The 13017-nt window shown below is 49.7% G+C and overlaps 1 protein-coding gene across 1 annotated transcript in view; it reads left to right on the top strand.

Moving 5' to 3' along the window:
* Positions 1-2581: 2581 nt before the first annotated feature.
* The window catches only part of DCHS1 (dachsous cadherin-related 1), a 38170-nt gene continuing 27734 nt past the window's right edge, over positions 2582-13017 (top strand). The window contains exon 1 of the mRNA XM_037051602.1: positions 2582-2833. The gene's annotated coding sequence lies outside the window, so the exon portion shown is untranslated. The remainder of the gene's footprint in view (positions 2834-13017) is intronic.

Genomic DNA, 13017 nt, shown 5'->3' with positions numbered 1-13017 from the left:
CTGGTCACATTAACTATATATAAGGCTACTCAAACCTAAGGTGATTCCTCGTTTTTCCAATGAGAAAATCCAAACCTGAACGTTTATATCTTTAAGAATGAAAATAAACAATCAAAAGTTTACTTCAATCAGTTAGTGGACTTTTTCAGCCACCGTACATATTCTCCAGAATGACCTTCTCTTCAGCCAAGTGAACAGTGTGGGACAGAGCACAGCACAATTTGAACCCACACAAGATGCAGTCATTGGAAACTTTATCCCAAGTCACAAGTCCCATTTGCATCACACTAGGGCAGTGGTTTTTGGCTTAAGTCCTGCTGCAAGAGTATATTCATGGCCTCTTAAAATCACTTACTGAACTGGCTTTTTAAAATAAGTTTAATTGTTCATTTTTTTTAATTTTTATTAATTTTTGGAGAGAGAAACATGGATTTGTTGTTCCACTTATTTATACATTCATTGGTTGATTCTTGCACGTGTTACTGAAGTATAACAGTCATACAGAAAAGGGCAGAAGTCACTAGTGTTTGACTCAATGAAGTATCACCCATATAACATCACTCAGGTCAAGAAATAGAACGTTTCCATCATCCCAGAAGCCCCTCCCAAGTACTACTGTATTGCTTTTTAAAGTAGTCTTTTAAAAAATGGATCTGGAAACATCCGACACATGCAGTTGTGAGGTCATACTACCAGGAATAGTTACCAAAGCGGTGTTAAATAACTTTGACTATGGATTCTGTGGCACATGACCTATAACAAGCATCCAAAATAGTATTGTCCAGGGCATTTCAGGTTAATGGGTCTTGCCCAAACAGTGAAAATAGTATTCATCGAGCACTTACAATGTGCCAATAAATAATTTTGTTTATTGGCACACTTAAATTATGTTTACATATATTAAATAATTTAATCCTTAGCCCCACTGTATACATGAGAAAACTGAAGCAGACAGGTTAACTAACTTTTCTAAAGCCACACAGCTTGAAAACGGCAGAGTCTGGACCCCAAGCCAGGCAGTCTGGCTCCAGAGTCCACAAGCTTAGTCACCATACCATACTTCCCTATCCAGTGGTTTGTTGTTCAAAATAAAGTAAATGAGAGCAAACCCTGTAATATAAGAGACTTTGTAAGAACTCAAATATAAGGTTACTCCCTCTTTCCTGAGGGATGATTTTGGAAAAACAAAAAAGGAAAAACCTCACCCTATATTCAAGCTTATACGGTATTTGCAGATGACTCCCAAATATTTATGTCCATCTCAGACCACTCTTGTTCTAAGCTGCAAACCTACCTACCCAACAGGCACTTCAAAGTCAGCAACCCAAATGCAAAGTCATCATCTTTCTGCATCATCCCCCCCATAAGCTACTCCAGTGAATGTTGCCACCATCCACCCAGCTGCTCAAGCCAGAAACCTGGATCTTATCAAGGACTGCACCCTCTCCTTTACTCCAGTCTTGCAAAATCACACTCCTTCAGCTTTCACTGGAACTTCGTTCTCTTTCCTCAGAGTTCCTGATCTTTTTGTATCATTTGACTAAGTCTCAAGTCCAGAACACCTTTGGACTCATACCTACTCAGTCATAAGGACATAGGGGAGGGGTCAAAACTCTTCGGAGTTCTTCAGTATTCTCTGTCTCTGTTACTTCTTCCCACTTTCTCTACCAAGGTGGCGCCTCACGCCCCTTCCCACCTCCCTGCCCAGTGTTCATGTCACTTTCCTTTTCTGGGGAGTTTATGAGTTCGACCACCCCGCCCCCGACCCATCTCTTTGTTCCAATAACCCTCCAATCTCTAGCCTCAAATTTGGGAAGAAAGAGGAAGTGAGGGAAAGAGACCTAGGCAATGAAGAGGGAAAAGGGGTAAAGAGAATGGGATAAATGGAAGTGGCCAGGGGGAGGGAATGGAGAGATTAAGGAGGAAGACGATGGGGACGAGGAGGACAGGGTCAGGAGGGAGGACAGAAGGGAATGGGGGAAAGGTGAGAGGAGAAGGGGGTGGTGAGGATACGGGGAGAAAGGGACTGGGCGAAGGGGGTGAGGAGAAGGAGATGAAGAGAAGAGATGGGGAAAGGGGGGCGGGCCAGGGAAGCGAGAAGGGCGTAAGAGTTGGGGAGAGAGGACGGAGGAGAAGGGATGGGGAGGAGGAGGAAGAAGAAGCGGATGGAGAGAAAGAGGAGAATGAGAGAACGCGTCGGTAGGGAGAAGGGTCGGACAAGAGGGAGACTAGGACAGTGAGGGAGAAGAGGCGCAGGGGGAGAAGGGGAAGGAGAGAAGGTGGCAGAGGAGGACGAGGAGACGGGCGCGAGGGGAAAGGACGTCAAGAACGGGATGGGCGGAGGGCGCGGGGCGCAGTGACCGGGCGAAGGGAAGAGAACTGGGACGGCGCAGAGCAGGGGCCGGATCCGGCGCCGGGGACCGGGGCCGGGAAGTCGAGGGGCGGAGGAGGTCGGGCTGGTGCCGGGGGGGCCGCGGCACGGAGCGCGGGAGGGGGCGGAGGCGGGGGCTCCGCGGGCGGAGGGGCGGGGGCTCGGGTTACCGCGCGAGGGGCGGGGGAGGGAGGGGAGGGGGCGCGGGGCCGCGGCGGAGCTCGCATCCTCCCCGGGGCGGCTGTGGAGGAGGCGGCGCCCCTGCGGTGGCGGCGGACAGACCCACCGACGGCCAGGGGCGCGAGGACCGACGGCCGTCTTCCCCGAGCGGATCGCGGGCCCGAGGCAGCAGCGACGGACGATGCGCAGCCCCAGGCCCCGCGCGGGCAGGCGCTGCCCGGGGGGCTGACCGCGGCCGGACGGCGCCCCTGGAACAGGCGAGAGAGCCCGCGCCTCGCCGAGGTCAGTGCCCGCGGACGCCCGACCCTTCCGGCCCTGGCCACCAGGCCCGGCCAGCCTCTCCCGGGTGGCGGCGGCGGCAGAGGAGCCGGGGGCTTTGTTCTGAGCTGGAGACAATGGGGGAGGGGGGGGCCTGGGCCTGCGGGACGAGGACGAGCGTGAACGTGAGCGCGGGGGCAGGGCCTGGGGGGTCTTTGTGTGCGTCATCGAGTCGGGGTGTGTTGGAGGGAGAGTGTGCCGGGGTGCGGGAAGGGCGTGTATGTTCTCCGAGTGTGAGTGCACGGGCTGTGTGAGTTAGTGCGTGTCACCAGGAGGTTGTGTGCCTGTATGTCTGCTGGCTGCGTGTGTATGTGCGTGTCACTCCGAGAGCGTGTGAGTTAGAATGAGTGTGTGTCATGTTAAGCAAGTCAGTATGAGTGTGTGTGCGAGCGCGCGTGTGTGTGCGTGTGCGTGTGTGTGTGTGTGTGTGTTGCTGCCTCTGTGGGAGCCATGTGTCAGGATTGGGTGTGTGACAGAGACAAACTGAGACCGAGACAAAGAAACTGAGGGGGGAGAAGTAAAGAGACGCAAAGGAGAGACAGGCAAACCTGAAGTGGAGGCTGGTCACCCTAGGCCGGTGTTCTGAGTTTGTGCCCAGGACACCTCTATCAGAATCCTGTGCAGGGGACGAGGGAGGTCACCACAGGCCTGGTTCCACGTGGAGAGGGTGGTGAGAGGGAGCCCTAGAAGCACAATGAACTCAGTGTGGCGTGGGCTGGGCCCGCAGCCATGGGGTCATAGGCCAGAAAAATATTGTTGCTTATGTCAACTCCTCAAATACCCACAGGGGACAGAGTCATGGCCCTACTCAACCCACAGGGGACACAGTCCCAGGCAACACATATCCACAAGAGATGCCTTCAAAGCCATCATGCACCCCAGCCCCCAGGAAGCAGTCAGAGCCAACACCCACCTAGGGAAGACCATGCCCTCAGAACAACACACACCCACCGGACAGTAGAAATGATACAGCCAGTGTGTTCCCACATGATCATTGTCAAGATGAACACATACCACAGGAGGCACTGTCACAGCAATACACATCTACTGGAAACGTTGTCACAGTCAACCCATCATCCAGGTTATACTTCATCAGAGCAGCCCATACAAAACAGGTGTCCCAGGAGCCTGACACTAACAAGAGGCTGTGTTGCAATCACCCTCATCACACAGCCGCTTGTATAACCCATAGGAGACACACTTTTAGGTGACATGCACCCACCAGAGTGAGCTGTCCCAGCCGCCAAGTAAACTCTTGTTGACTTATGATGCTCACAGCATTACTCCTTATCCATAGACTGCCAGGCTTACCCTCTTGTTTCCTGAAAATTTGGGGACCTGGATCAGTCTTCCCAAGGTTCTGAGAGTCCCTCAAAACCCCGGCCTCACAGTTTCTTGAGCTCCTGTTCCCTTCTCCCCTCCCAGGCCCATGTAGAACTGGCCCATCCCTAAAATTCTAAACTCCTGCATTCCACTCTCAGCCCAGAGCCTCCCAGGTCCTTCCAGCTCTCAGAGGCCGTTGTTCGCATTATACCTATTCTCCAGCCTCATAATGACCTCTTGTGCTTGACCTCTTTGCTTTCTCTTAATATAGCCCTTGCTGGCTTTGTGCTCTTTTTCTACTTTATACACCCAGGACCATCCTTTCAACTATTCCTTGGTCACTCTTGGTTACTTTGTCCTTGAACCCACCCGTCCCACAAAGTCTCAACCCTAGCTAGAGTGAGCTCTCAACCACACCATGCTTCTACAAATTCGACCCTCAACGGGGCCCTCCATAAATAAATAAATAGATGATTTTCCCTTATTTTTGTCACATCTCTTACCTCATATCCCTCATCTCACTGTTTTCAGCAGATTAATTAGTCAATTTACTGGTTCATTCATTCAGCAAACACATATTAAGCACATATTCTGTGCCAGGCAGTGCGGTAGGTGCTAGCATTACAAGGATGAACAAAAAAGGACATGGACCTTACCTTAATGGGGCTTACGTGGGGTGAGTGCTGTAACATGGCAGCACATAGCAGGGGAAACTAAACCAGTGTCAGGAGGTCAGAAGACGCTTCCTGGAGGAAGCGACATGTAAGCTTCAGCTTGATGGATCAATAGGGAGTCAACCAAAGGAGAGTTGGAGGTGAGTGGGATGGGGTGGGTGGAGAATACTTCAAGACAAGGGAGCAGCATGAGAAAGTCCACATGAAGAAAGTGATGTATGTTGAGGTATAAAGCAATCCAGTGAACCTGCCACGAACAGCATGGTGTGCGGAGAGGTAAGGGTCTGTGAGGGGGAGGTCGATGGAGGGCTAGTGCTATCATACAGTTCTTGTAGACCATATGAAAAGTACCTAACCCAAGAATAATGGAACATCACCAAATCTTCTGACGTTGTGGTGTGATATGCTCAGATCTGTTTTAGAAATACCTGTCCGACAGCAGAGTAGAGACTGGAGGAAGGAGTCTGAAAAGCGTAGTTGGCTGTTGCAGGGACCCAGGAGGGGATCACAGTGGCCTGAACTGGAGTAGCGGCAGCACAGAGGGAGGAAGTACCTGGTTTCAAGAGTTCTTTGGGCAGTAATGTCAGCAGGGCTCAGTGGTTAGACTGGATGTGGAGACTGAGGAGAGGGGGAAGTAGGAGCAGATAACCTGGTCTGCTTGAACTCTAAGTCCAGTTTGAATTCCGAAGCTTTCTGCCTCCTCCTTCAAATTTTATCTGCATCCTCCTCAGTCTCTTCTGCTTTCCTGGGATAATGAAGAGGCATCTCTTCTATTTGGGACCCATCCTCCACCTATGTTGTGGGTCCCATCTCCTCCCACCTGCACAGGGACCTAACTGGGCTAATTACTCCATGTCTTACCCATGTCTCCAAGTTCTCTGTGAGCATGTGAATGGCCTCTACTCTCTCCGTTGTTCCCTAACCCTGTCATACCCAATTAACGAAGAAACTCTCACTTGCTTCACTGCCACATTTTGTGTCTTTTGCACGGGGCTGCTCTCACCTCCTCACTTCCCATTTACTCCTGCCCCTCCAAAGTAACTGCCCTCTCTAAGAAAAAGTGACCTCTCATCTGCCAGCTCTAGGGGCTCTAGGTGCTCTAAAAGTCTGTTAACTGCTTGACCTTTTGGCAGTTGACCTTTCTTTTCTATTTGAATCATTATCATCTTATGGCTTCTGAGCCATTATTTTATTCTGTAAACATTTATTGAGTTCTCATGTGCCAACCACACTGCTAGGTGATGGAAATACTATGGTAGAAGACATTATCCCTACCCTCAAGAAGTTTAAACCTCAATAGGAGAGACAGGCAAATAAACAGATGTTTACAGCTCCGTGAGAATCTGTGCATCTCTCTCCCGGAACTGCTCCTGGCTGTTCCTTCTCAGTCTGCTTCAGGGGCTCTGTTGGGTGACCCCTAAGTGTTACTGTTCCTTAGGATTCTGGCTTGGACCTTCTTATACTTTTACTGTATACACTCTTCTGAGTGATTCATTTCATTCATTTCTAGGGCTTTAATTATCATCTGTTCAAGCTGATGACTCCCAAATATCTGCCTCTTCCAGACCTCTCTTCTGACCTCCAGACCTTCATATCTGCTTTGTACCTGATCTGTAGTATATAACTCACAAGCCCCTCAACATGTCCAAACCTGAACTCATCACTTCTTCCTGCCCTAAACCATCCCCACTCAGTTATCAAGCGACAAACCCAGAAGTTAACTGTAGTCACTCTCTTCTCCACATGTCCCATAACCCAGAAAGTCATTGGAACCTGTTAGTTCTACCATCTTTCCAGCTATCTCAGATATCACTTTTCTTGATGGTGTCAGCTACTGCCCTCACTATCTTTTAACATAAATTACTGAAAGAGCCTTCTAACTTGTTTCCCTAAACTTCTCTTCCTTCTTCCAATCCATTCTCATTGCAGCAAGAGGGATCGCCCTGAAGTGTGCAGATCCAACCATGTCATTCCCTGCTCAACATTCTTCAGTGTCCATCCTCCACTGTCTTGGGTGAAACTTCTACTTTAACAGTGCTTATGAGAGCCTCATGATCTGACTGCCCCCCTCCCCAGCCTTCCTAGCCTCATTACCTGTCCTATTCCTCTAGCTCCCTCATATTGCAAGTTCCAGCCATACTAAATTCCTTGTAGTCCCCCAAAGACACGCATTCCTCCATGCTTCTGGCCTTTTGCACATACTGCTCTCTGCCTTAAAAGCCCTTCACTCCCTATTCCTGGCTAACCCCTTCCCATCCTCAGATCTAGTCTCAAACCCTGCCTTTCCTGACTCCACCAGGCAGGCTTGGGATCCTCTTAGCTTTCTATCATCAATGCCTCTTCCCTCTTCTGTCTCTGACTGGGCTAGGACTTCATTAATGGCAAGGTTGTGTGGTTTTCATCTTCATGTGCCCAGGGCCCCTGACAAACTCTTGGCAATGAACAGATGAATGAATGAGGCACCTCACAGCATATCCTTCACCCTCATTCACTCTTCAAAAGACTGACCTCTGGGCTCAGTTGCTCACACAGTTGAGGTATTTCCACACATACCCACTTATTCCACTGGAGATATTTCCACTCCCTTTCCTCACAACATATCATTTCCCACCCTATGCTCTCTCCTCCTTTACCCCTTTCACTTGGGCTTCTCTTTTCCTGGATCCTCTTCCTCTCCCCTCTCTCTGCTTTCCTGTGATAGTGAACAGGCTGCTCTTCAATTTGAGATGCATCCCCCACTTACATTGTGGATCCCATCTCCTCCTACCTCCACAGGGGCCTCACTCGACTAGTTATTCTGTGTCTTACCCATGTCTTCTTTGAGCACGCGAATAGCCTCTATTTCTCTTTCATTCAGTTAGCAAATACTTAAGGAGCACCAGAAATTTGCAGATCCAAATCTACTGGGCCAGATGTCTACTCGAGTTCTTGGAGGGAGTGAAAACTGAGGAAGCTGTGACCCACCATCAGGCCATAAGGTGCTCTAGTGCCTTGCCGTTCTCTTCACGCCACCAGGTCCCCTTCCCTAGAGATGCCATAGGCAGCTCTTCCCTTTAACACCCCCCCCTCCATACATGTACTCTGAGCCTTCTAGCTCCTGGTACCCTGGCCTCTTCTCCGTATCAGATTCTCAGATACTTGTGCTCTTGACCTCTTCTCTCCCTCTCTAATGCCCTGGTACCTGCAAAGCAAAAGTCCCGCCCATTGGTTTGTGCTATTGGATCCCATCTTTTTCCTGGCTTCCTGTTGCCTACCCACCCCTTCCTTCAGCTCCAGTGTCCATGTTTCCTGGGTAACTCTCTGACTTACAGGAATTTTTAACTGATGCCACAGGGGAAGTACTTCTCAATTTTCATGTACCCTGGTGAGAAGTACTTCCCCTGTGGCATCAGTTAAAAATTCCTTGTACCCATGTACCCATGTACCCATGTACACTTCCTCCCAGAAGTCCTCCTGGAACCCTTAAGCCTGAGCCTGGATGCCTCTCTATGTTCTGCTTAACACACTAGAAGTTTGTTTATGTTTTCCCCTCTAAGGGGTTTGTGTTATGTTTTCCCCTCCTTCCTGCTTAAAGGAAGGAGCTACTGTCTATCAGGGCCTAGAAATGCCATAAGGTTGGTGAGGAAGGAGGAGGGGAGGGAGGAAAGGAGGGAGCAGGGGTACACATCAGACCTTACAGCCACATCATTTGCCCCTGAGATGACCCTGGCTTCTCTGAGCTCCCCTTTCCTCAGGTGAACATGGAAGTATCATTGAGAGAGTTGTTTTGAGGATTCTGAAAGGAAACAATTATTAAGTGCTCCACTTTCAACTAAGTTCATTTTATTTACAACATCTCAGTGCCTCTACTGTGCTCGCCTGCCCCTCACCCTCCTGTCTCCCAGCATCTCCAAACTTGTTTTTTACTCTGGACATCTCTGGGTCTCTGCATCTTCAACTTCTCTGCTAGTTCCAACCGCACCATGTCCTCTGCAGTCTGGACTCTGATTGCCAGGATCAGAACTTAGGACCAGGCCCTTGCTGCCCATCACCACCACTCCTAGCTCCCTCACTATTTCTAGGTCTCCCTGCCTGTGGACACCACAAAGGCAGGCACTTGATCTTTCCAAGTCACTGCTATTTCTCTGCTGCTTAATATGGTATTTGGCACATGGTAGGTCTTTAGTAGATATTTGTTGAATAAATCTATTAATGAATCATTTCACAAGCATGCCCTAGGCCTGCCTCTCCCCATTTTCCTCTTTGTCTCCTGGAGACCTCCAAGCATCCTCTGATCTCTTCCTCTCTCATCATCTGACTCCATGCCCACCTGGAGAGTGGCAATTACCTCATCATTGATCTTCTCCTCTAACCCACCCTGTCCACACTGCCAGTTATTCTCCTAAAGCAGAACTTTGCTCATTTTCCTCCCCTGTTCTGTTGCCTGGCCATGACCCTTTATTAGGGCATTCCAAGCCCTCCAGCAGAGAAGCAACATGGTATAACAGAAAGCACTAGTTTCAGAGTCTGTCAGAGCTTCAGATGTCTCTCTGCTACTTGCTCTGACCCTCAGTTTTCTCATCTGTGTAATAACACTTATCCCAGGGTTATTGTTTGTATCTGGACACAATAATAGCAGCTGATATTTATCAAGCCTTCCCTGTATACCAGACACTGTGCTAAGTTTTTGTAGCATTCTTTCATTTAGCTTTTGTATCAACCATATAAAGTAGGCCCTTTAATCCCCATTTCACAGGAGAAATCAAGAGTTAGACAGGTTAAACATCTTGCCCAAGGGTTATGCTTTAGGTGGTAGAGTCAGAATGTGAATTTAAGTCTGTCTGACAGCAGTCTATCTTCTTAACCACTGTAATAGTAATTTGTGCTTGCACATGTATAAAACATGCACTGTGTGACAGACACTGTTCATACTGCAAACATAGTGCCGTAAATATCCGTGTTTTCCTTATTTTATAAGTGAAGAAATGGAAGCACTGAGAAATTAAGTGGCTTGCCCCAGGTCACAGAGTGGGTAAGTGTGAAGCTGGGCAGAAAGTCCAGTTGATTTGGTCCCAGAGTTCACATATTCACTACTATCCTACCCTGCTTCCCTATAATATATTGCCTTCCTATTTTAGGATTTCACTAAGTGTGCATTGATGAATGAATCTATGCTGAAGTCCTTTCTATGGCTAGTTGTTTGTCAATTCATTCCATCTCATTTCCCACTGCAGGAAGATTGCACCCTTATGGCTCTCCTAAACTGTTCTTCCCAAGGTCACTAGTGAACTCCTCAATGCTAAAGTCAGCAGTCACTTTTCCGCCCTCATCTTACTTAACTCTGAGCAGCATTGGATGCTATTGATCTCTCCCTCTTTGCTGAAATGTTTCCTCCCTTAACTTCTGTGATACTGCCTCCTTATCTAAGAATAAAGTTCTCCTCAGACTGCACTTTAAATGTGAATGTTCGCCAGGGTTCTGTCCTAAACTCTCTTCCCACTCTACATGTCCTATTTCACGGTTCCCACACCCATGGCTTTTTGTTACTCCCTGATTTGTCCAAATCCAGACCTCTCTCGGCTCCAGATCCAACTGTGCTTGGAACAACTCCATGTGGGGATTCCAACAGGCACCTGAAAAATGGCTTCTCCTCTGTGGTATCCTAACAACAGGCACCCCTTGAGTAGCTTGGCAGGAAGCCGGGGAGTCAGTCTAGAGCACTTCTATTCCCTCACCCTTCCAGGACCGTCAGGGGCCAAGTCTTGTCGGCTTCACTTTCTTTCATCTCTCTTCTCTGTGTCCTCCTGTTCTCTGTGCTCCTGGCTTCAGGTCTCCCTTGACCGGCTAGGACTGTCTCCCCTCTGCTCCCCCTGTAATTTCTTCCTCTTTCCATCTTTCCTTTCTCCCTGAATCCCATGCAGTGCGGAGTGCACAGTCCTGGGATCAAATTGAGGCTCTATTAATGGAGGGAAGCTGTTTCACTCTGAGCTTCAATTTCCTCAATGGAAGGCGGGACACCTTCTTCACAGGATTGTGATGATGATTAAACGAGATACTGTCTGTGAATTGCCTGGCATGGGGCCCAGCACACTATAAAAGCTCAGAAAATAGACTTTATTTCTGCCTCCTCTGCTCACACCCTTCTCCAGCCTCTCCCTGAAGTGCCTCCTGGGAGCCAGTCCTTAGAGAGCCAGGCTCTGAGTACTGCCTTGGCCCCCAGTCACTGTCCCATGGGGTTGTCCCAAGGCTCTCCAGGGAAGTCTCCTCCCTTCCTCAGTCTCCTCTCCTTTCTGTCCCCTACCCTTCCAGCTCTGTCTCCTGCTTCTATTTGCCTGCCCTCCCCATCTCTCCAGGTACATTGTTCCTGTCTCTGCCTTACCTCCCCTTTCTGCATTAATTCCACTCACTCTTTCCTTCGCTATGCATACTCACTCTCCCTCAGTCTGCTCCCTGTCATCCGCCCACCAAAACTCTTTCCTTTCTCCTTTATGCCTGGCCCTGTATTTCCACCTCCCTTTGCTCGCAGAGTCCACCCTCTCCTTCTTCCACCTCTGTGCCAGTCTGCCTGGTAGCTCCCCTCCTCACCCTGTTGTCTTTCTGGTCTCTGCCCCTCCCTGGCCCTGGGACAGGAAGTTGAGGGAGGAGGCCTGGGTGGTGCAAGCTCCCCCAGCCTACTTCCCCTTCTGTACCTCCAGCCACTCCTCTACTTCCTCCTGTAGTACCCCCTTCCCTTATGGTCCCCCATTCCTCCCCCCAACCCACCTCTCCTTCCTCTCCCATGTACCCCTGCTCACAGGTCCTGTAGACATACAAGCTGCGGGTTGGGGGAGGATTGACATCACATTGCAGGCCCCAATGAACAGTCTTGCCCCTCCCCCTCCTAATGAGAACCAGCTGTGGTTCCAGAGGCCCAGATGTGGGACTAGAGGGGGAGGGCAGGATGGAGCCAGAGGACAGAGTAACAGGCCCGGGACAGAGTGAGGGCACACAACAAGGCAGAACTGGGTGGGAGAAGAGGTGTGACAGATGTAGGGGGAGAAAGAAGACAGCTCTGGGTAGGAGGCAGGACAAATCGGGGAAGGACACAAGATGGATGTTTAGACCAGATCTGGGGGAAGGGATGGGACAGACCTGGAGAGGGAAAGAGACAGGAACAGGGAGGAGGAGCAAGTCTTGGGGAAGAGGCAGTGAGAAACACTGGACAGATGGGGGAGATGGTGCTGAGAAAAGAGCTGGAGAGGATGAGACGGTCTCGGGAGAGAGTCTGGAGTTCGAGTTTGGAACTGGAAGCCCTGGAGCAGGAAGTGATGAGGCACAGTCCAGACAGAGGCCCCAGGGACCTAGAGGTCACAGCTGCAGCCGCAGAGCTGACCACGAGTGCCCCGGCAGCATGTATGAGAGCATGCCTGTGTGGGCGGGTCTGCAAGTGTGTGCACGTGTGCCTGAGTCTATGCATGTGTGAAAGTGGGTCTGTCTGTGTGCATGGGAAGGTGGGTGGGAGCGTGCTTGTGTGCATACATGGGTGGGGGGTATCTGTGGGAATGAGCCTGTCCATCCGAGGCTGGTGAGAAAGTATATTTCTGTGTGTGTCTGTATGTAGGCCCGCATGTGAGTATGTGTGTTTGTGGGGGTCCATATGAATGAATTTGTCCATCTGTATGTGAAAAAACATGCTTCTCTGATTTGGGAGGAGGGGTATCTGTGTAGGTACACTGGCTGTGTATCTGTTAAGGTAGCATGTTCATGTGGGTATGAGTGTGTGTTGAGTGTGCTTGTCTGCATGTAAGTTAGTGTATTGGTGGGTCTGTGACTTTATGAGTATGCACCTTTGTGTGTCCACTGTAAGAGTGTATTGGGGGATTTGCACTGGAAAGGGACCCAGGCTGGGTGATAAGGAGGGCACTGGGGTCTACACAGTTTGGAAGAAGGGGCATTTGCTTGGGTCTGAATCCCTCCTCTTCAAGGTTGAGCTTTTATTTTTTTAAAGGATTTTACTTATTTATTTTTAGAGAGTGCGGGAGGGAGGAAGGAAAAAAGGAGAATAATATTGATGCTAGAGAGAAACGTCAGTTTCCTCTTGTACGTACACTGACCAGCACTGAACCTGCAACCCAGGTGTGTGCTCTGACCAGGAATCCAACCAGTGACCTTTTGCTTTGCAGGACAACACCC

This window comes from Sturnira hondurensis, unplaced genomic scaffold (assembly GCF_014824575.4).
Source record: "Sturnira hondurensis isolate 20B ecotype Veracruz unplaced genomic scaffold, ASM1482457v3 Scaffold0007378, whole genome shotgun sequence".
Classification (NCBI taxonomy): domain Eukaryota; kingdom Metazoa; phylum Chordata; class Mammalia; order Chiroptera; family Phyllostomidae; genus Sturnira; species Sturnira hondurensis.
This window is presented reverse-complemented; position numbering and strand designations above follow the sequence as displayed.